Raw genomic sequence first — 23,474 nt, forward strand, 5'->3', positions numbered from 1 at the left:
TGGGGATGCCACTAGCAGGACCAGCAGTTATTGCCCACCACAAATCGTCTCCGAACTGAGGATCACATTGGTGGGCCTGAAGTCACATGCAGAGCAACAAAGAGCAAACTGGAGGGACAGTGGGTCAAGCAGCATCTGTGGAGGTTAAGGGATAGTCAACATTTCTGGTCGAGACCTTGAATCGGGGGAATTATGCTATGAGGCAGGAACTTGGGAGCATAAATTAGGAACAGATGTTCTTGGGGAAGTGCACAGCAGAAATGTGGAGGTTGTTTAGAGAGTACTTGCATGGGGCTCTGGATAGGTTTGTGCCATTGAGGCAGGGTAAGGACGGTAGAGTGAAGGAACCGTGGTTGACACAAGATGTCAAATATCTTGTCAAGAGGAAGAAAGAAGCTTACCTGAGCTTTAAAAAGCATGGATCAGACAGGGCTCTGGAGAGTTACAAGGTAACCAGGAGGGAGCTTAAGAATGGAGAGCTAGAAGGGGGCATGAGAGGTCCTCGGCAAGTAGGATCAAGGAAAACCCCAAGGCGTTCTAATATATGTGAAGAACAAGAGGATGACTAGAGTGAGGGTTGGACCAATCAGGGATGAAAGAGGAAACATGTGCCTGGAGTCGGAAGAGGTAGGGGAGGTCCTTAATGAATACTTTGCTTCAGTATTCACCAGAGAGAGACCTTGACGTTTGTGAGGATGGCGTACGACAGACTGATATGCTAGGCATGCCGACTTGAGGAAAGAGGCTGTGCTGGAACTATTAAGAAACATTAGGATAGATAAGTCACCGGGGCTGGATGGGATATATCCAAGGTTATTACGGGAAGCTAGGGAAGAAATTGCTGCGCCTTTGGCGATGATCTTTGCGTCCTCACTGGACGCAGGAGTAGTGCCAGATAATTGGAGGGTGGCAAATGTTGTTCCTTTGTTTAAGAAAGGGAGTAGTGATCACCCTAGGAATTACAGACCAGTGAGTCTTACTTCAGTGGTGGGCAAATTACTGGAGAAGATTCTTAGAGACAGGATTTATTAGGCATTTAGAGAAGCATAGGCTGATTAGGGATAGTCAGCATGGCTTTGTGAGGGGCAGGTCATGCTTCACGAGCCTGATTGAATTCTTTGAGGATGTGACAAAGCACATTGATGAAGGTAGAACAGTGGATGTAGTGTACATGGATTTTAGTAAGGCATTTGATAAGGTTCCTCATGGAAGGCTTATTCAGAAAGTGAGGAGGCATGGGATCCAGGGAAACTTGGTTGTGTGGATTCAGGGTGGTGGTAGATGGAGTGTATTCTGCCTGGAGGTTGGTGATCAGTGGTGTTCCACAGGGATCTGTTCTGGGATCCCTGCTCTTCGTGATTTTTATAAATGACTTGGATGAGGATGTGGAAGGGTTTGCTGATGATACAAAGGTTGGTGGTGTTGTGGATAGTGTAGAAGGTTGCTGTAGATTACAACAGCATATTGATAGAATCCAGACCTGGGCTGAGAAGTGGCAGATGGAGTTCAACCCAGATAAGTGTGAAGAGATACACTTTGGAAGATTGAATTTGAAGGCAGAATACAAGGTTAATGGCAGGACTCTTAGCAGTGTGGAGGAACAGAGGGATCTTGGGGTCCACGTCCATAGATCCAAGGTTGCCATGCAGGTTGATAGGGTTGTTAAGAAGGCATATAGTGTATTGGCCTTCATTAGTCGGGGTATTGAATTCAAGAGCCGCGAGGTAATGTTGCAGCTCTATAAAACTCTGGTGAGACCACACTTGGAGTATTCTGTTCAGTTCTGGTCGCCTCATTACAAGAAGGATGTGGAAGCTTCAGAGAGGGTGCAGAGGAGATATACCAGGATGGTGCCTGGATGGAGAGCATGTCTTATGAGGATAGGTTGAGTGAGCTAGGGCTCTTCTCTTTGGAGAAGAGGATGAGGTGACTTGATAGAGGTGTACAAGATGATGAGAGGCATAGATCGAGTGGACAGTCAGAGACTTATTCACAAGGCCACAATGGCTCACACAAGGGGGGTATAATTTTAAGGTGATTGGAGGAAGGTACAGGGGGGATGTCAGAGGTATGTTTTTTTTTTACATAGAGAGTGGTGGGTGCATGGAACGCACTAGCAGCAGAGGTTGTAGGGGCAGATACATTAGGGACATTTAAGAGACTCTTAGATAGGCACATGAATGATAGAGAAATGGAGGGCTATGTGGGAGGGAAGGGTTAGATAGATCTTAGAGCAGGATAAAATGTCGGCACAACATTGTGGGCCCAAGGGCCTGTACTGTGCTGTAGTGTTCTATGTTCTAGGACTCTTGCAGAGGGGAGTTGGCCAGTATAGAGGTGAGGGGGAGGGGGCGAGGCAGGGCCTGGCAGGCAATAGGTGGAACCAGGCAAGGAGGGACATGATGAGCAGATGGAGCCAGGGGTTGATGGGCAACAGGTAGAGACAGAGGCTGGAAGATAAGTGGAAACAAGAGACTGGATACCAGAATCTGATAAGTATGTCAGAGAGAGAAGACTGGGTAACAGAAGAAAAAAAATCACCCTGGAGATTAGTGAACCAGGTAGATTTTTAAATGACCATGCTATTGTTTCATGGGTTACCATTATAAAACTTTTAGTTCATTGCATTTGTTAGGTCTGGAGATGTTGTTCAGAAGGTTCTTTGGAAGTCAAGAATGAAGTGAAAATCTTAGTTACAGCTGTTTTATTAGATGTTTAAAGTACAGGTCAGCTTGTACCAGCAAGGCAAGTAAAACGAAGTAACAAGCATGTCCTCATGCTCTTTTTATACTGCAAACTGGTCTAAACCGGTGAGATAAGGGAATTTTCTGATAACAGCCTGTGGAAAAAGTAGAGTTGCACTTTAGTTTGAAAAACAAAGAAACTGTAGAAGTATAGAGCCAAATATACTATGTTACTCAACATTTACAAACAGATGATTATACAAACATAAGTGTAAGGAAAGCTAAAACTTCAAGAAAAAACAACACAATCTGGACCCTAATCCAACGCATTTAACTCCACAGCTGCCACAGTGGGATTCGAACTTCCCTCTGCATCAACAGCCCAGAACTCAGGCTTCCAGTCAAGTAGCTTAACTACCATACCGGTTAGTGTGAACCAAGGAGCAGCAGCACAAATTATCCAGCAAGCTCAGAGGATTTGCAAACTCACTCCAAACCTTAATACCCTGAACTGGCGCATAACAACAGCATGCATCATTAACACGATATTCCCAAACAGATTCAATTCTTCCTGGTCCTTCTGACCCCTTATTTCATCTCTGATGTACCACCCGTATTTGTTTCCATAACAGCCGTTCTCCCCATTGATTTATTTGCACCCTGGAAGACCTCTTGATTTCCACCACCATTTCTCTTTCTTTCTTCATATCCTGCTGCCTCAAACCTTAATCCTTCACTTTGTTTTCCTTCCTAGGGGTTTGTTTTCTGCTTCATAATGCAGTCAGTTCCCTTGCTCGTTTACTCACTTCACGCACTTCAGTTTGGACCATTATTTCCACACATCAGCATTTCCCATTTCTGTTATTTGCCACCAAGCCCTCTTTATTCACTCTTAAATTCCGTGCAATTATCTGCCAGCCAGAAACCAGTGCTGAACAACACTACAATGCAAGCTTCACAGCCCTAAGTCACTTTTAAGGTGGCAGCAATTGAGGGCCAAGGGGAACTGACACAGAAGTTGGTATTGGTTTATTATTGTCACTTGTACCGAGGTACAGTGAAAACGTTGTCTTGCATACCGTTCATACAAATTAATTCATTACACAGTGCATTGAGGGAGTACAGGGTAAGAACAATAACAGAATACAGAGTAAAGTGTCACAGCTACAGAGAAAGTGCAGTGCAGGTAGACAATAAGGTGCAAGGTCATAACAAGGTAGATTGCGAGGTCAAGAGTCCATCTCGTCATATTAGGGAACTGTTCAATAGTCTCATCACCGTGGGATAGAAGCTGTCCTTGAGCCTGGTGGTTTGTGCCCTCAGGCTCCTGCATCTTCTGCCTGATGGGAGAGGAGAGAAGAGAGAATGACCTGGGTGGGTGGGGTCTTTGATTATGCTGGCTGCTTCACCAAGGCAGCAAGAGGTATAGACAGAGTTCATGGAGGGGAGGCTGGTTTCCGTGATGCGCCGGGCTGTGTCCAAACGCTCTGCAGTTTCTTGCAGTCCCGGGCAGAGCAGTTGCCGTACCAAGCCGTGATGCATCCAGAGAGGATGCTTTCCTATGGTGCATCGATAAAAGTTGGTGAGAGTGTCAAAAGTGACATGCCAAATTTCTTTAGCCTCCTGAGGAAGTAGAGGCACTGGTGAGCTTTCTTGGCCGTGGCATCTACATGGTTGGGCCAGGACAGGCTATTGGTGATGTTCACTCTTTGGAACTTGAAGCTCTCAACCTCAGTACCATTGGTGTAGACAGATGCATGTACACCACCCCCTTTCCTGAAGTTGAGACCTGGGGCAGATCAGCCATGATCACATTGAATGGAAGGAAAGGCTTGATGAGTTGAGTGGCCTACTCCTATTTTTTTTTCTTGTTCTTGTTTTAAAAGCCAAAGCAAATTATCTCACCCCTATAAAGGGGTAACACTAGCTATGATGTCACATATTGCAGAGAACTCAAACAGATAAAACTATAACGAGTACAAAAACTCAATCACTTCCAAGTGGTTCCTGGGAAATACGAGACAAAGCCAGTAACTTCACGATTTCTAAGAGTGTCAAAATTTCCTTTCAGTCACCATGACCTGCTCTGGTTTAATTGTCGACAAGAAAATACCCTGGAGTCATTTGCTAGTTTCCAGGAGAGAGTGCACGGCAGAGACGGAAATATAATTCTTTGCTGGGTTTGTGTTTAATCAGAATAAACATGGCCAAAGGCACCACTGTGTGTACGGTTGCACAAGATTCAAGTCATTAAAGATTCTCACATTTATATAGCACATTTCACAACATTAACAACAAACATAGTCCCAAAGCACCTTGCAATCAAATAGCAGACACTGACAGGCAGAGGAGAACACCACAAATGTCCCTGTTGTAATGTGTGGAGAGGGATAAATGTTGGGCAGATCAGGGAGTAAGACCCCTGCAGCTCTTTCAGTTATTTCTGAAGCATTTTGCATCCCACTTAAGAGAACTGACCTTGGTTTAACATCTCATCTGAAAGTCGTCACATCCACCACAGCAACACTCCCTCGAGTACAGCACTGGAGTGTCAACCTAGATGTTCTCCTCAAACCCGAATCCAAAACATTCTGCCTCAAGGGCAAGAATGCTGCTGACAGATTAAAACAGCTTGTGTGATTACTCCGTCTCTATTTCTTCTCCAAGTATAAAATCATTCAAAGATAGGAGATCTATGAGCCTTTGATAGTGCATAATATTTAGTCTCTGTGGAGTTGGAGGAGAGCGAGTAGAATTGGTGAAGCAGTAAAAAGGTTAGCCAAGGTAAAGCACAAACAAATCAGCATCTGCGGAGAGAAAGTCAACATTTCAGATTTCCTCCGTCTACAAATGCTGCCGGAACTGCTGTGTAACTCAAGCATTTGTGCTCATATTTCAGATTTCAAGAATCTGCAGTATTTTGCTTTTGGAGAGATTGGCTTAAATCTGGAATGCTAGCCGACAGATAGTGACAGGGGTATGCTGTTTGGACTTCAACCCTCCCCACCATTCAAAAATCATAACTGACCTGCTATCCATTTTCCCCGCACTATCCCCATATCCCTCCATTTCCCTGATGCCCAGAACTCACTGTGTTTTGAATGAACTCGATGACTGGGGTTCCACAGCTCCGAGGTAGAGAATTCCAAAGGATTAACCTGAAGAACTTTCTCCTCAGCTCATTCCTAAATGGCCAACCCCTTAATTCAAGATGGTGCGCCCCTGCCCTAGGCTACTCAGCTAGGGGAAACAGCCTTGAGCTCTAAGAATTTTGTACTAAACACTGCAGAATACAGACCCAGTCTACTCACTCTCCTCTCAAACAGCAAACCTGCCATCCATGGAACCTGTCTGATGCATCTTCACTGCACTATGTTGTATATTTCTTTTAGGCAAGGTGACCAAAACTCTATACAATACTCCATGCATTCCGCCAATTCACCGCACAACTTCAGCAAGACATCTTTTCTCCCGAATTCAAATCCTCTTGTGATAAAGTCAACACACCGTCTACCTTCCTAATTGCTTGCATTTCAACTTTGACTTGTCACAAAGACAGCTATGTCCCTTTGAATAACCACTCTCTCATACTTGGGGGAAAAAAAAGAGTACAGCCGTCTGTTCTCCAAACCTGATAACTTCAGATTCTTTCACGTTACGTTGCATCTGCTCCCCCTTGCCCATTCAGCTCGTCTTAGTCCTTTGAAACATCTTCAAATCTAACTCCCCTAGTCAAAACACGTCTGGTGTAGCATCAATGGCAGACTTGGCTGGGAGGACCACATAGTACAATTCCAAATAGTTTTTACATAGATCATGAACAGTTATGGCCCAAGCACTAGCCCTTGGAGTACCCCACTAGTCACAGTTTGCCCATCTGGGAAAGACCTGTTTATTAACAGTGTTTTCTGTCGAACAACCAATTCTCAATCCATGCTAGTATATCACATCAATTCCAGATGCTCTGAGCTCACTGAGCAACTTCTCCTGTGGGAGCCCTAATGGAAAACCTTGTGAAAATCCAAATACATCACATCCACCGATTCTCCCTCCATGTAGTCTCCCTCCTGGCCACATCTTCAAAGAATTCCAGTAGATTTGTTAATAAATTTTCCTCTCGTAAAACCATGCTGACTCTGCTCAGTCCTACTATTCTTTATTATGTTCTGCTGTTACATACTAGTCCAGCCTTTATCCTACCACTGCCCAAGAGGTCAGTAGTTGTCAGTTTTCTCTCTCTCCCTCTTGTAAATAGTGAGGTCACATTTGCTACCACCCAATCCACAGGAACAATTCAAGAATCCGTTGAAGATAACGAGAGCATCCATCATCTCTATACCACTTCTTTCAAAACTCTGGATGTCGATCATTGGGTATTTGGAAGTTGCTCACTTTTAGCTTCAACAACTCATTGTATTTTTCTTTTAAACTAATTTCCTTCGGTTTCTCATTTTCTGGTACTTCTGACTGGTTTTATCTTCTTCTTCAAAGTAGTAATCGTTTAATTCCCCTTTCATTTCCTTTCTCCACATTTTAAATTGTTCCTTCTAGGAGGTCCACGTTTGCCCTTCATTAACCTTTTTTTTAAAACAAAACTGCATTTTATGTTTCCTGGGTATTCTCTTGCCCAAGCGTGTAACAAAGTCTTCCCCTGCCCTACTCACGATCACACAGGCTAGGATCATTGGGGATTAACACAGATTGATAGATCTTTGTTAGGCAAGGAAAATACAAGTGAACAGATCAAGGTGTGGAGCATCCTTGGTCTAATTCAATTACAAAGCAAATTGTAGGGGCCGAACAGGCCAGCCTTGTTATACAGGTTGGTCCAGAAAGGTCAAGTTGACTAAACAAGTGCTTGTACACAAGCACGTAGAAAACTCAGTGTAATGAACCACATCAACTCTGGACAAAGCTAGCCCACTCCCCACCAAGCCCAGCAGGATCAAGTTCCTCCTGGGAAGAAGGTAGAAGAACATTGGGGGAAGTTATAATATACTACAACTAAAAACAAAACTAGTGTATGTTTTTATAATGATGTACCATCATCTATAAATGAAGGGCTGCTTCTCCGAGCATTAAGCCAATAATGAAAGCTCAGAAGCAATCATTGCACTTCAGTGGCTAGGCAATAAGACACTTACAAGATTTAAAAGAATTCACTCACATTTCAACAGGGTGCCATTAATAATGTTAAACAGTAATTGCGAGTGTGCATTAACGCACCTGATGTCAAGTTTTAACTTCAGTTTATCTAGGCTGAAATTTTCTACAGGTGGATATTCAAAGGCAAAACAAAGCAGGCACGAGCAGATTAATGAAGGCAATTACAAATTTTAATCTGTTCTGTCCACTGTTAGGCCAGTTGATGGGAGTCGTGCATCATGGAAAGGAGAGCAAAGAGAGAGAGACACACACACACACACACACACACACACACAGGGGAGGAGATCGTGACGCGTCTCATTGTCCATTCCCCACCTCGTCTCCCTTCCCCTCCTGCAAAAAGGCTGATCCTTCCAGCACTCCAGAAAGTGAACCGGTTGCCAGCAAACGGCAGGAGCCAACTGCAGCTCGTGCCCAGTTTGGAAAAAAATTACCTCTGCGCTGGTATTTGTCACCAATAACAAACAGTTGTTGGCCAATTGGCCCCTTGAGCCTGCTCTGCCAATAAGTTCACCATTGATCCGATCTTAGCACCATTCTCTCCCCCATACCCAACAACTTCCCTGTTTGAAGGTTTGTCAGTTTCTGCCTCCACAGCTCTGGGGGGCGGGGGGCGATGGAGAATTCCAAAAATTCACAACTCTTCCTCGTCTCTATCTAAAATGGATGACCCCTTATTCTGAAACAGTGCCCCACCCTCCCAACTCTAGATACCTCCCACTGGAGGAAACATTCTCTGTGTCCACCTTGTTAATCCCCCTCAGAGCTGCAACTGTTTCTTTAACATCACCTGCCATTCTTCTGTACGCCACTCTGCATCAGCCCGGACTCTTGGCACGCCAAGGGCGAGGCAGGAAGGAATGCTCCTGCACAAGTCCTGCATGCATTCCTCAGCCCTTCCCGCTCTGGGACTCCAATGCCGATAATGCTTTGGCAGCCAATGCCACCCTTAAGCCAAGGTTGGGCACCCGGCATGGCATCATCCAGTCAGCTTCAGGCTGGATTAGTTACGTCTCAGGCCTCGCCCTTGGCCCCTCACAAATCATTTTCCCCCACCCACCCTCACCAAGCACCTCCCCTTTAAACTCAACAGCCAAGAATCCAAAGGCAGCTCAACTTCGTGTCCCTCTCCCTCTCAGTGCCCCTCTCCAGGGATTAGCTATAAATAATCTGGGACAAGTCAGTCTCCTTTCAAAATCAACTTGGGCCAAGTATAGCAGACAAGAGGCAGTTCCACAGCAGACAACGCAAGCACCTCAGAACAACCAGTGGGAATAAGTGTGTCAAATTCTCCCGTCACAGAGATCATTATGAAAATAATTGGAAAGGCAATTTTATTTTTGTTATAAATTCAATAATTTTGAGTGAATAGAATTAATTTTGCTTATATTCAGTCACCAGAGAACTGCTCTAAATTAGTCAGAATATTGGAACACAATGATAATGCCCCACCAACAAATACCTTGTGCGAATTTAAGTTTTAATACCTATTGATCTGCATATGCCAGCAGCTCAAATTGAACCTTTATTAATCTTCGATTAGTGAATATTGGCAGGGTGGAATATATTGCATTTATTTAATGGGAACTACATTTCCCATCTTCATTATCTGTGTAACTAAACTCTGGGAGAGTGGGAGCGACACACCAGTGAATACAATACACTACCCACTTTATTTGCCAGCAAGATTGCAATACTTGCAGGGCACAACCGTGCCCCAACAACCTGCCATTACCTCAGTTCAAATAAAGCCTTCAGGTGAGTTTACCAGTTGCCACGGCAACTAAAATAAAAAAATGTTGGGAATACTCAGCAGGTCAGGCAGCATCTACGGAGAGAGAAGGAAAGTGAATGTTTCAGTGATCTTTGAGTGCTAACTTTAAGTTCTGATGTTGCAGAGGTAGCACAGAATGGCCATTCTCTACACCTCCCCTCTGAAAATAGAACAGTACAGCACAGACACGTGGGCCGAAGGGCCTGTTCCTGTGTCACCTTGATGCCAATTTAAACTGCACATGGTGCGTATCCCTCCATTCCCTGCCTTATGTGCCTGGTTAAACCTGTGGAAGGTAGACTCGAGCTGCAAAGAGATCAGTTTGGTGGTGGAAAGGGCTGAAAAGTGGCAGGTTGACCCAGAAGTATGAGGTAGTGCATTTTGGAAGCACTAATGAGGTCAGGACATTCATACTGTGTTAGGGTCTTAAGGAGTATAGAGGAAAAGAGGGAGTACGAGTCCATAGTTCCTTCAAGGTGGCAATGCAGGTAGGTAGTGTGGTTAGGAAGGCATATGAGATACTGGCCTTCATCACTCAGGGCACTGAATACAGAAGTAGGAAGGTTATCCTCCAATTTTACAAAACCTTGGTGTGTCCTCAGCTGAAGTACTGCGTGCAGTTCTAGTCACCACACTATGGGAAGGATGTGATAGTGCTGGAGTGTCCAGAGGAGATTGAGTAGGATGTTACCTGGGATGGAGCAGTTTGGTTACGAGAGACTGGAAGAGCTAGCAGCTAAACATGGAAGGGCACCCATTGGTAAACATGGATAGGGTGGGCCAAATGGCCTGTTCCCCTGCCGTATTGATCCTACAACTCCATGAAGAGTGAGATCAATTTCTGACAGACACACAGTCACCAGACCTTGAGTACCTCATCCAACTGGGTAATCATTTTGTGCAAGTTGCCACAACTGGAACCACCTTACAATCAAGGCTCTTGTTTTCCACAAACCTAGAACCATCCAAAGCTTTACTGCCTGTATCCAATTTGTACCAAGTCTGTCTCGTCAATGGCCTACATTGGCTTCCAGGCTGACAAGGCCTCGTACTTGTAACCAGAATCCTGAAACTCTCATCCTTGTTAAAAATCCCTCCAAATCTTCATCCAGCCATACATGACTGAAATGTCCCAAAGTTTCATTTGCTGCAAACTCTTAAACTACCCACCACCCACCCCCTTCCCCCCACCCCCACCCCCAAAAACCTCCTCTCTACCAAGGCAAGAACCTGCCTCTTTGATCAAGCTTGCGACCAGCTGCTACAATTCTCTCTCCTCATAGGTTCATGGCACTCGAGACCACCATTCAGCCCATCTCATCCCTGACAGCCTACCTCCTAGCTCTTGGCCCATAGACCTACAGATTACTGACTCAAGTGCTCATTCAGGTACTTCCGAGTGTAATGAGGGTTTCTGCCTCCACAATTATCTGGGAGGGTTTTCCAGATTTCCACAAACTACTAGGGAAAAGCATTTTTTCCTCAACTTCCCTTCAGCAATTACCTTAAATCTATAGAAAAGTACAGAACAGGAACAGGCCCTGCAGCCCACAAAGTTTTACTGAACATAATTAAACGCCTAAATAAACTAATCCTTCTACCTACACGATGTCCATATCCCTCCATTCTCTGTACATTTATGTGCCTAACAGCCTCTTAAGCAAATTCCAGGCACCCATCACTAAAAAAAAAACCCACCTTGTACATTTCCTTTGAACTTACACACTCTCACCTTAAATCCATGCCCTCTAGTATTAGACATTTTGATCCCGGGGAAAAAAAAAGATACCAGCTGTCTACTCTGTATATGCCTCTCATAATCTTACAAACTTCCATCAGGTCTCCCCTCAGCCTCCCTCACTCTAGGGGAGAGGAAAAAGCCCCAGTTTGTCCAACCTCTCCTCATAGCACATGCCTTCTAGTCCAGGCAGCATCCTGGTAAACCTCTTCTGCACCCTCTCCAAAGCCTCCACATCCTTCCTGTAGTGGGGGTGACCAGAACTGAATGCAGTTCTCCAGATGCAGCCTAACCAGAGTTTTAAAGCTGAAGCATAACTTCCTGACTCTTGAACTCAGTGCATCAACTAATAAAGGCAAGCATGCCATACACCTTCTTCACCACCCTAACCACCTGTGCAGCCACTTTCAGGGACTTGGACCCCAAGAATCCTCTATACATCACTATTAAGGATCCTGACATTAACTGTCCACTGTTCCTTTACATTTGATCTCCCAAAGCGATTTCATATTAAATTCAAAAGTCTGACTTGTATACACATGTTCGTTCCTACAAACAGTAGAACTAGTATCCCTCCTCTCTCCACTTTAACAATTGTTCCTCCTCATCAATCTTAAGAGGAACAGTACCTCGTATTCCGCCTGGGCAGTCTCCAATCTAGTGGCATTAAAACTGAATTCTCAAACTTCTGGTAACGGCTCCTCCCCCTTTTTTCTTCTTTTTCCCCTCACCATCCAATTGGCCCCCATCACCCTCTTTCCCATCCCCCCCACACACACCTCCCCTCCCCACCTCTCTCCCCCATTCCATGCTCCACCTTCCTCTCCGATCAGATCCCATAGTCTTCAGCCCTTTGTCACTTCCACCCATCACCTCCCAGCTTCTGACAACATTCCCAGTCTCCCATCTGCCTATCACCGCTCCCCCCCACCCTCACCCGGACCCAGCTCACTCCACACCTTCCCTCCACCTTTTTATGCTAGCTATAGCCCCTCTTCCAGTCCAGACAAAGAGTCTCGACCTGAAACGTCGACTGTCCACTTCCCTCCATGGATGCAGCCTGACCTGCTGAGTTTCTCCAGTGCTTTGTTGTTCCAGATTTCAGTATCTGCAATCTGGTGTCTCCGTTCTTTATCAGTTTTTGATGCCATCTGTTACAATGTTGTGGAGGTTACCATATCAAGTGATTTTTGTGTATTTTCCCAACTTACGGGCAAAACCGACTTATCGACGTCTGTTAAAAACAGAACCCGTTTGTCACCGGGGAACAGTCTGTAATGTGGGCTGGTGTCAAATCTTATTCCATTACGTTCCCCTGTAAGTGAAGCACCGTGCAATGTTTTCAGTAATGGTTTAAGCAAAGCAAGTCACAAAGGTGCAAAGTGCTGTGTGCTTAAAGCGTACATGTGGTGGGACTGACCATTGACTTAACTGACATTTGAACAAGCTGCTGTCAAGGTCCAATACAGCTGGAGGAATGGGGGTGGGGTGGTGGGATGCTGGTTAAGAGAATTATCAACTGATCCAGAAAAGTTAATAGTTAACCATAGGGAACGTACATCTGGAAGAAATTATATCAAAGACCTGCGTTACCATGGAGATCATTCAAAGCATGTTACTACGGACTGCCCATTTCATGCATGGATCACAAAACAACAACTCACTATAACACACTAAAGTTAATTGTACGTGGTCCAGGAAACAGCTAGTTTCTCATACCAGATTTTTTGCACACCTTTGTTCTACATTTACCAGATGGACAGGTGAAAGCCCCACAGGGTGGAGGGAGGAACAGGTTGGGGACTTGCTGCTCCCAACCAAGAATGAGTAACAATTAACCAAAGCTGACAGAACAAAAAGGCACAGAGGGTTCAAACTGCAACTACCTGGCACACACCACTTGGAACATTTTCCCAAATGGCAAGAGGCTAGGAGCAGTGGAGGAATAAACGGATGTGCATCCTGTTACAAATTAAAGTCCATTGATGAGTTCAAAGGCTAAAGGGGTGGGGCTGGAATACAAAAGAAGTTATGCTTCAATTGTACAATGTCTTGGTCAGACCCACAATGTGTGACTGTAACTCAAAGCATTTGGTATCCAGTCCCTGGGACTAATGATCCAGAAACACCATCCCAATGAGGAACTTAAATTGTTATTTGAATGATCAGTAATAAAAAGCTAATTCTATTAAAGACTTTAAACTACCAGACTGGCATAAATCTCTACATGAGCAACCAGCATCCTTCAAGAGGGAAAATCTGCCACACTTACCCAAATCAACTGCTATAAACCCACCACTTAACCACCTTCAAAGTTGAGCAAGACAACCAATCACTGCAACAAAACAAATTAGACCAACACACACACACAAAATGCCCGAGGAACTCAGCTGGAGGGAAACGGACGGTCGACGTTGCGGGCCGAGACCCTTTCATCTAGACTTAAAGATAGAGGGGACGTAGCCAGTGTAAAGAGGGTGGGGGGAAGAGAAAAAGGAACAAGAGGTTGCAGGCCGACTAGGGGGACTGCAAGGTGTTGCTCCTCCACCTGGGCAGCCTGGTGGTAGGAACATTGAATCCGCCAACTTCTGCTAACTGATCTCCTCTCCTGATCCACCTGGCTCCCATCACCAAGTTTCTTGCCCCTCCTCCACTGATGCTGCCCGAGTTCCTCTAGTATTTTGTGTTGCTCCAGGTTCCAGCATCTGCAGTCTCGTCTCTCCAAATAAAATTAGACTATCTGGTCTTGATCATGGCATTGGATTTAGGTCTGAAGCATCAAAACACTCCTCACAAACAGTGGAGACCGTGCTCCAACTGGGAGACCTGCCCTCAAACTTGTAAACCAGTCACCCTCAGAGAATCACCAAGGTGGTACCCCACACATCTCATCACTGAAAGGACAGCAGTAGTGGCAATCCTTCCAGATAGGACCTATCCTACTACCAGGACAAGCCACTTTGTAGCAGAGCAGCAAATAGTCCTGGGAGCAGCAGAATTGGCTGCAAACCCCATGAAGTCTTGTCACGCCAGTTCAAACGTGGACAAGTGAGTTCCTTCTGTTTACCACCTACTGTTGCCCTTTAGGTGAGCAGTGTATTCTTCTGTCGAACAATGCAGTTTGAAATCTTTTACCCAAGCTTAGAGTAGCTCAGTAGCACCGCCTCTGACCAAAACATGGACGTGCACTATCACCACAAGATTGGAGACACCACTTTTCTTCAAGAGAAGCAAAACAGTTCTATAAGGCACAAGACAAAAGTCCAAAAGCAACTGACCTACAGAACAGGTGGTAGATGGAAAGAGCACAGAAAGCCCCTGAACTTCCTGATAACCATCACGTGCACAGACTCTACAGTGTTTAAGACCACTTATGGCCCAACACCAAGGGATCCAACACCGAGCACAATACAGTGAACTTCAACGACAAGAGGCAGTCAACAGTCACTCGAAGGATCTGCTCTATTGTGATCTCATCCTCAATGTGAGCCCTTGACTCCATCCCACAGCAGTCTAGTCACCAGCTCTGAAGGTCAAAATTCACCATATCAACCAAAAAAATAGGCCTTATGAGCAGGCTGTATCCCTGGTAACAGTCTAAAACTTGACAGTGAGGAACTTTAGTCACAAAGCCACCACACCATCACCCATAATGCAAGAGGAGGATACATAGGGGACCACTGATATGATACAATTGCAGACATTTTCATGGAAAGGGTTCAAATCCAACATGGAACTACAGAGCGATCTCCCTGGTATTCCCACTGGGAAAGACAGTTGCCATGGTCTTCCTCACCCATTTCTGACACATGGAGGAAGAACTGCTCTGTGAACCAAGATACCATCTGCCCTGAGGCACAGCGGGGCTAATCTTCACTGCATGATCAGCCCAAGAGAAATCCAGGGAGCAGCATCAACTGTTCATGGCCTTTTTCAACCTCAGCAAGGCTGTTGGCATGTAACATGGAGCACTTCCTCAATCACAGCCTGCTGCAAACTGCACCTCCATGGGGACATGCAAGCCATGATGCTAACCAATGGGTCGACAGTAAAACCAACCACAGCATCCGGCAAGGCTGCCCCAACATTTTTCTCATCTCACCCATTGTGCTACATCTCATCTCCAACACGCTTTCCTCTCAACTGGAATTAATCTTACAGGACTAGACAAGAAACCGTTCGACCTCCAGAACGGATATCACCCTAACCTCCATAGTCGGGGGCAATACTCAACCCACCTACCACCTGTCAAACACACGGAAAAATCCACAGGTCTCACATCGACCTCAGTCATGTCCGATCCTACAGAAAAGATGTGGGTGCAAGGGACCATCCAGGGAGCAAGAAGTTGGTATATTATTGTCACGTACCAAGGTACAGTGAAAAACTTGTCTTGCATACTGCTTGTACAGATCAATTCGTTACACAGTGCAGTTACATTGAATTAGTACAGAGTGCATTGAGATAGTACAGGTAAAAACAACAACAGAATACAGAGTAAAGTGTCACAGTTACAGAGGAAGTGCAGTGCAGGTAGACAATAAGGTGCAAGGTCACAACAAGGTAGATGGTGAGGTCATCTCATCGTATAAGGGAACCATTCAATAGTCTTATCACCATGGGATAGAAGCTGTCCTTAAGCCTGGTGGTATGTGCCCTCAGGCTCCTGTATCTTCTGACTGATGGGAGAGAAGAGAGAATGACCTGGGTGGGGTCTTTGATTATGCTGGCTGCTTCACCAAGGCAGTGAGAGGTAAAGACAGAGTCCGTGGAGGGGAGGCTGGTTTCCCAAGAAGGACCCCACCCATACCAATGCATGTTCTCGACAATAGCCAAAGGGCTGATGACCATATGGTCCTTGTTGGGGGCAATCCAGTCATCTTCGAGTATCCTCTTCACTCTGTTGCATGGGGCTTTTATTGTGTTAAATGAGATAGATTTAGATCAGGTTTACTGGTTCAAATCTGAGCAACTAGCAGGTGGGTCAGTAAGGAGCCTAGGTGAACACGCTTGTGTTAGCTGACTGTGCCAAACAGTGGATGCAGCATGCTGGGCATGCCCATAACAGATCAGATAAATAGCTGGCAGTTCTCACACTTAAAGGCTGTTTTTAATGATGCAAAGACCAACACAAGTGGCAAGGCAGATGCATTTTCAACCATCTTGCAGTGAATTTATGGAATTCGTTGCCATGTACAGCTGTGGAGACCCAATCATTGGAAGCATTTAAGGAGGAGATAGATAGGTAGCTAATTAGTCAAGGTATCAAGGGATATGGGGACAAGGCCGGAAATTGGGGCTAGATAGGAATAGTTTTGCTCATGGTGAGGTAGTAGAGCAGACTCGATGGGCCAAATGGCCTACTTCTGCTCCTTTGTCCTGTGATCTTGATTGACACAAGCGAAACAAGCCACTCAGTGAGAGTTCATTCAGGATGCAGAGGTTCGCTTACCACGACATTCCCAAGGATATTTGGGCATTGAATTACCCACTTGCCTTGCCAACAATCCCCCGATCCCACAGACAAATGAAAAAAAAAACAGGACATCAGCTTTGGAGAGTGCACAGCAGTAACTCACCTGGACTATACAGACCTTAAAGGGTTAATTGCATTGAGGTCACACTTTGCTTGTGTTCCCACACATTTAGAAGATTGAGGAGTGGTCTAATAATTTGTATTTCATAAAAGACTTGGAGAAAATGTTTCCTTCAGCAAGACCATCCATAACAGATTTAACAATGAAACCAGCCCCCAAAAGCAGATGTACATCATTGGTAAGGATAAGGGATAGGAATTGATGCAGATAAAAGGGTGACAGATCAGCTGTGGCCTATATAAATGACAGAGTAGGTTCGAAGGGCCGAATGTCCTCCTCCCCTATGGCTCTCACAAAGCTGCAGAGAGTAGTGGACTCAGCCCGATACACGACAGGCACACCCACCTCACCATCGGTACTACTTACAGGAGGCACTGCCTCAAGATGGAAACATCCAAAGATCTCCGCCATCCAGGCCATACCATCTTCTCACAGCTACCGTCGGTCAAGAGGTACAGAAGACTGAAGTCCCACAAGAATAACTACTCTTCAAGAATAACTACTTCCCTTCAACCATACGGTTCTTGAACCAACCAGCACAACTCTAAATCACTACAGTATAGCAACACTATGACCACTTTGCACTAAATGGACTTTTTGCTCTAATCGTGTTCTTTCTTGTAAAAAAGTGTATAATTTATTTGTTGTGAACACTTCTATGATGCTATGTGCCTGTGATGCTGCTGCAAATAAGTTTTTCATTGCACCTGTGCACACATGCACTCGTGCGTCTCACAATAAGCTCAACTTTGAATTTCACGAACAAGCTTCTTGGCTCTAATAACATTAAAAAGCATCAAGAATCAAGATGTGACGGGAAAATAGCAGCAATGTGAGGATGCTCAGAGCACTGACTGAGCAGAGAAACATGTTTTAAACAAGTCTCGCATCAACACTTTAAGCATTATTACCATAAAGGAAGAACGAGTTACCACTGTTACTGAGAAATGCAAAGAGCTTGCATTCATACAATATATAGAAATCTTCATATTCTCAGCAAGTCTGAAAAGCATTTCGCGAGTTGCTTGTTACTAAGCAATGAAATGCAGCAACCAATTTGCACACAGCAAGATCTCAAACTGCAAGAGGGAAAAAGAAAGTTTTGTTAGGTGGATTCCTTACTTTTGTCAAAGTGTCACATCTGACACGCAAGTCAGATCGAGCCTTGCTTTGACGTCTCATCCAGAAGAGCAATTTTGACAAAGCCTCTCTCTCTGTACAGCACTGGCACACCAGCCTTAAATACATTTGAGTTCTGTCTTGGTCACAAGAGGGCTACAACTAGCCCAGGCTGGCATGGGAAAGTTCACAATCAAATAGTAAATTTTGCAGATTGTGCACATCGGGAACGAACACCCTGCTTCCATTTCAATGGAAAACTCTTGACATGTTATTTGGGGAAAGAACACTATTTGTATGAAAAAAAATAAATTTGCATAGGACTGGTTGATATATCCAACTGTGGACTACCACAAAGAACAAGTACTACATACATGTGCAACCTATGTTCCACCCTCTGTACATAAAACTATACCCAAATTCACACTTGCTGTTCACCCATCACCTGGTTTTCCAATGTGTCAGTTTTAGAGCTTACAAAGTTCTCGCAGCTGCTTCATCACTCGTTTCTGCATGCTACCCCAGCCCAGAAATAACTTTTATGGAACACCCCCAACGTGAATGGGCAGCCGTGGATACATTCAACATGCTTAGGAGTTATAAAGGAAGGCCAGAGCTGCACAATGTTCATTTGCTACTCTTAGCTGTGGTTATTAATAAATACCTGAGCTTCTGATGAACACAAGTTGGCAGAATACTGAAGCGGTTTACCATTAGTAATGGCTAAACTTACTGCAGATTAACATGCTTATTCTCTCGCTGCTCCAGTTCTGGCGGTCACTGACCTGAAACCATCTCTCTGTCTCTCCCACCACCCCCCCCCCCCCCCTCACCCCACAGACACTGTCCGACCTGCTGAGCATTGAGTATTTTTTGTTTTAAACATTGAATTTGGTTAGCATTTCTAATGACTGCTTCCACTCCCCCTCCCCCCCCGGTAGAAGTGGCCAGAAATTGGACAATTATTCTATTTTTATTTTACCTCATTTTATCAAAATCATGTCTGGCCTTAGATGTAGGATTCACACATTTAGAAAAATGTTATTAAAATGTATCTGCTTTGTTAAAGAGTTCTATTCTCAAATTTAATTATAGTGTGCAAAATCTGCTGTTTCAAATTAGAAAATTCTATGTAGCGTCCCTTGCAACTAGTCAAGGAAATAAATTAGGTCAACACACAAAACCAACAGGAGTTGATGTTTCTGGCTTGCTGTTATTAATTTCTACGTGTACTACTTTCCTCTTGCCGTTAACTCTTCAACTACACGTTGCATCAATAATCCAGGCCCAATGGACAAAGAACTTCCCCGATTGGTGCGGTACCGACCGAGAATGCTCATCAGTGGGTTGCTAACTCTGGCTGGACTCATTCTTGACATTTATCAACCTGGAATCTCTCTACCTCTGCCCTTGGTAACCAGACACGTCGATCACGGATCGCAACCTTCGCGGGCTAATCAGAAAAAGGAATAAAATTTACTTTTCAAATGAATGCATCTTGGGAGTTCAAAACTGATCTCTGCAAATCCTTCTTCATTAAGTCAACAAATGTGCTGAAAGAAAATGGGGAAATAAAAGAATACTAAACCTACCCGTGATTTTTTTTTAAAAACTCTCAGCACTGTTTCATTCCTGGGGACTCCAGAGAGCTGGCACCTTCAGCTATCATTGGACTGGAGAGTACAGGCCTGCCTGGTAACTGCAGAGTGACACCTGCTGGAAGTTGGTTGAACCAAGAGTGGGAAGACTCTTCTTCCACCTCTGGCTGCAACCTACGGTGCCTCCCGCTGCTTTGCTCACCTTGCCCTTAAACAGCATCAGTGTGGGGGCAAGCCAGCGTTAACATGGGTAGATCAGTGCCCCACTCTGCTGTGAGCTTGTCCCGCAAATGATCGAATTCCTCTGTGACCGCTCACGCATATCTCCCGACACAGGGATAGAAACAGAAAACCAACAGCACAATTCAGGCCCCTCGGCCCACAACACTGTGCTGAAAATGTCCCTACCTTAAAAATTACTAGGCTTACCCATAGCCCTCTATTTTTCTCAGCTCTATGTACCTATCCAAAAGTCTCTTAAAAGTCCCTATCGAATCCACCTCCACCACCGTTGCCGACAGCCCATTCCCCGCACTCACCACTCTGAGTAAAAAACTTACCCCTGACAGTTCCTCTATACCTACTCCCCAGCACAAACCTGTGTCCTCTTGTGGCAATCATTTCAGCCCTGGGGAAAAGCCTCTGACTAGCAACAGGATCAATGCCTCTCATTATCTTATACACCTCTATCAGGTCCCCCCTCATCCTCCGTCACTCCAAGGAGAAAAGGCCGAGTTCCCTCAACCTGCTTTCATAAGGCATGCTCTGCATCCCAGGCAGCATCCTTGTAAATCTCCTCTGCACCCTTTCTATGGCTGCCACATCCTTCCTGTAGTGAGGCAACCAGAACTGAGCACAGTACTCCAAATGGGGTCTGACCAGTGTCCTATATAGCTCCAACATTACCTCTCGACTCCTAAATTCAATTCCATGAGTAGTGAGCTTAAGATGACAAATTCGGTCCCGATTTCCTTTGAAGCTTTCGATGAGGGAGTTTCAGCATTGCACTGAATCAGCCTCAGTGTAGCAGTTAGTGTAATGCTATTACAGCCCTAGCGACCCAGGTTCAATTCCCAACGCTGTCTGTAAGGAGTTTGTACGTTCTCCCCGTGTGTAGGTTTCCTCCGGGTGCTCCGGTTTCCTCCCACATTCCAAAGACGTACGGGTTAGGAAGTTGTGGGCGTGCTACGTTGGCGCCGGAAGCGTGGTGACACTTGCGGGCTACCCCCAAAACACTAAAGATACCTTACCTTATAATCCACAACGTCGAAAATGGAGACGCAGTCAAATGGTTAATGCCACAAGTCCCCACCCAAACCATTTCCCACACTGCATCCTTATCCCCATAAGCATTTCCCTCGCATGTGCATCAAGAGTCGCCTTAACTGGGTCACTGCTTGCAACCTCCTCCAAGCGGCAGCAGCTCTCTGCAAGTAAATTCTTTTATTTGATCCACTTGTGACTATTTTAACATTAAGGTCCCATTGCCCCAGAATCACTCACAATGACAGCAGTGTCTCCACTTCTGCCCAAGTGAACCTCCACGTAATTAAGACGACTTCTGCCAATAGGCGCACAGGTAGATTTTTCTTTGGCTTGGCTGCCTGCCAGCTGTCTCTCCCACACTTGCAGCATCAAACCATCTCTCTGCCCTTGTGACCCTCAGTGGCTTACAGTCCCCACCTTCCATCGGAGTCTGATGCCAGACGCTCGGAACGTCACAACGTTCTTTCAGAGGGTGGCAAGTGATCCTCACCAACACACTTCACTTAACCAATCACAAAGCACTTACGTGGATCTTTCAGTGAATTGAATACACTACCTCGAACTTCTCCCTGTCCCGTGCGAGGGGGAAATCTGTGGTTTACACACTCAGGACCCACAGAATCAGAGTGCATCCAAAGCAGTCCCTCAGGATTGAGGATTGGTATTGGTTTACTATTGTCACTTGTACAGAGGTACAGTGAAAAGCTTGTCTTACAAACTGATTGTACAGGTCAATTCATTACACAGTGCAGTTACATTGAGTTAGTACAGAGTGCATTGATGAGAAGTGTGGACGAGGCTTTAAGAACTGTGGAAAAGAGCTTTCATTTCTACCGGTTCTCCAATGAGAACCCTGCAACAAAACTCTCCACAGAACAGTACAGCACAGGAACAGGCCCTTCAGCCCACAGTGTCTGTGCCAACCATGGTGCCAAATTAAACTAATCACATCTGACGGCACATGATCCACATCCTGCCCTCCACATTCATGTGTCTGTCTAAATGCCTCTTAAGCACAACTATCACGTCTGCTTCCACCACCACCCATGGCAGCCTGTTCCAGGCACCCACCACTCTGTGTAAAACATCTGCCCCGTACGTCTCCTTTAAACCTTCCCCCTCTCACATAAAAGCTACAACCTCCAGTATTTGACATTTCTACCCTGGGAGAGAAACCACCTACCCTATCTACACCTCAATTTTATAAACTTCTATCAGGTCTCCCCTCAGCTTCCGACGCTCCAGGGAAAACAGTCCAACTTTATCCACCCTCTCCTTGCAGCAAATACTCTCTAATCCAAGGCAGCATCCTGGTCAACCTCCTCTCCACTCCTTCCAAAGCCTCAGCACCCTTGCTGTAATGGGGAGACCAGAACTGAACACAATTCTCCAAATGTGGGGCCCAGCCCAAGTTTGATACAGCTGCAACGTGACTTCCCGACTCTTATACCAAGTGACTGGACGACGAGGGCAAGCATGCCGTACACCTTCTTTACCACTCCATCTACTTGCGTTGTCACTTTCAGGGAGCTGTGGACTTGGACCCCAAGATCCCTCTGTACATTAATGCTCTTAAGGGTCCTGCCATCTACCTATACCTCCAGAGCCTCAACCGTTGATACTTTAGTCCATTGCCACAAGATTTTGACAGCTACACATCAGCAGGTTTGATCCCATTAAAACTATCACTCTCTCTGACATCTCACCAGCATAGTCCATGCCCCCTCCCTCAGATCCAAAAACCGAAAGGATTAAAGCCTTAGGGATATGGGTTTGAAAAGTTGCATGCAAGACACCTACTCCCTTGTTCCTGCTGCTCTAATCATTCTTCCTGGCCTTACATTATGCACTCGCACTTAAGCAGGACAGCACCAGTGACCCGGGTTCAATTCCCGCCACCGTCTATAAGGAGTTTGTACGTTCTCCCCATGTCTGCGTGGGTTTCCTCCGGGTGCTCCAGTTTCCTCCCACATCCCAAGATGTATGGGTTAGGAAGTTGCGGGCGTGCTATGTTGGCGCCGGAAGCGTGGCGACACTTGCCAGCTGCCCCCAGCACACTCGACGCAAAAGATGCATTTCACTGTGTTTCTACGTACATGTGACTGATAAAGATATCTCATCTTATGACTGCACCTGGCATCACAGGCTGATTTGTACCTCAACCTCCGCTTCACATTGTGCAGCCCGCGACTTAGGGTGGCGCAGCTACTGCCTCACAGCTCCAGTGGCCCGGGTTCAATCCCGACCTCAGGTGCTGTCTGTGCGGAGTTTGCAATGTGCTCCCTGTGACCACGTGAGCTTCCTCCGGGTGCTCCAGTTTCCTCCCACATCCCAAAGACGTACGGGTTGGTGGGTTAAACGACCACTGCAAATTGCCTGTAGCATGTGGGTGAGTGGTAGGATCTGGGAGTTGACGGGACGGTGGGGAGAACAAAATGGGGTTAGTGCAAATGGGTGGCGGATGATTGCTAAGGACTTGGTGAGCCAAAAGACCTGTACGGCAAGACCAACAGAAATCTATCAACCAAACCT

At 45.6% G+C, this 23,474-nt stretch overlaps 1 protein-coding gene across 2 annotated transcripts in view; it reads right to left on the bottom strand.

The window, feature by feature from the left end:
• Positions 1–23,474, bottom strand: part of large1 (LARGE xylosyl- and glucuronyltransferase 1) — a 348,327-nt gene that overhangs the window by 319,140 nt on the left and 5,713 nt on the right. Inside the window, exon 1 of one of the 2 annotated variants that reach the window (XM_052030447.1) lies at positions 12,574–12,662. The exons of the other annotated variant lie outside the window; for it this stretch is intronic. The gene's annotated coding sequence lies outside the window, so the exon portion shown is untranslated. Of the gene's footprint in view, positions 1–12,573; positions 12,663–23,474 lie in introns of those variants that run through there. 2 annotated transcript variants of the gene reach the window in all.

This window comes from Pristis pectinata, chromosome 15 (genome assembly GCF_009764475.1).
Source record: "Pristis pectinata isolate sPriPec2 chromosome 15, sPriPec2.1.pri, whole genome shotgun sequence".
In the NCBI taxonomy this organism is placed as follows: domain Eukaryota; kingdom Metazoa; phylum Chordata; class Chondrichthyes; order Rhinopristiformes; family Pristidae; genus Pristis; species Pristis pectinata.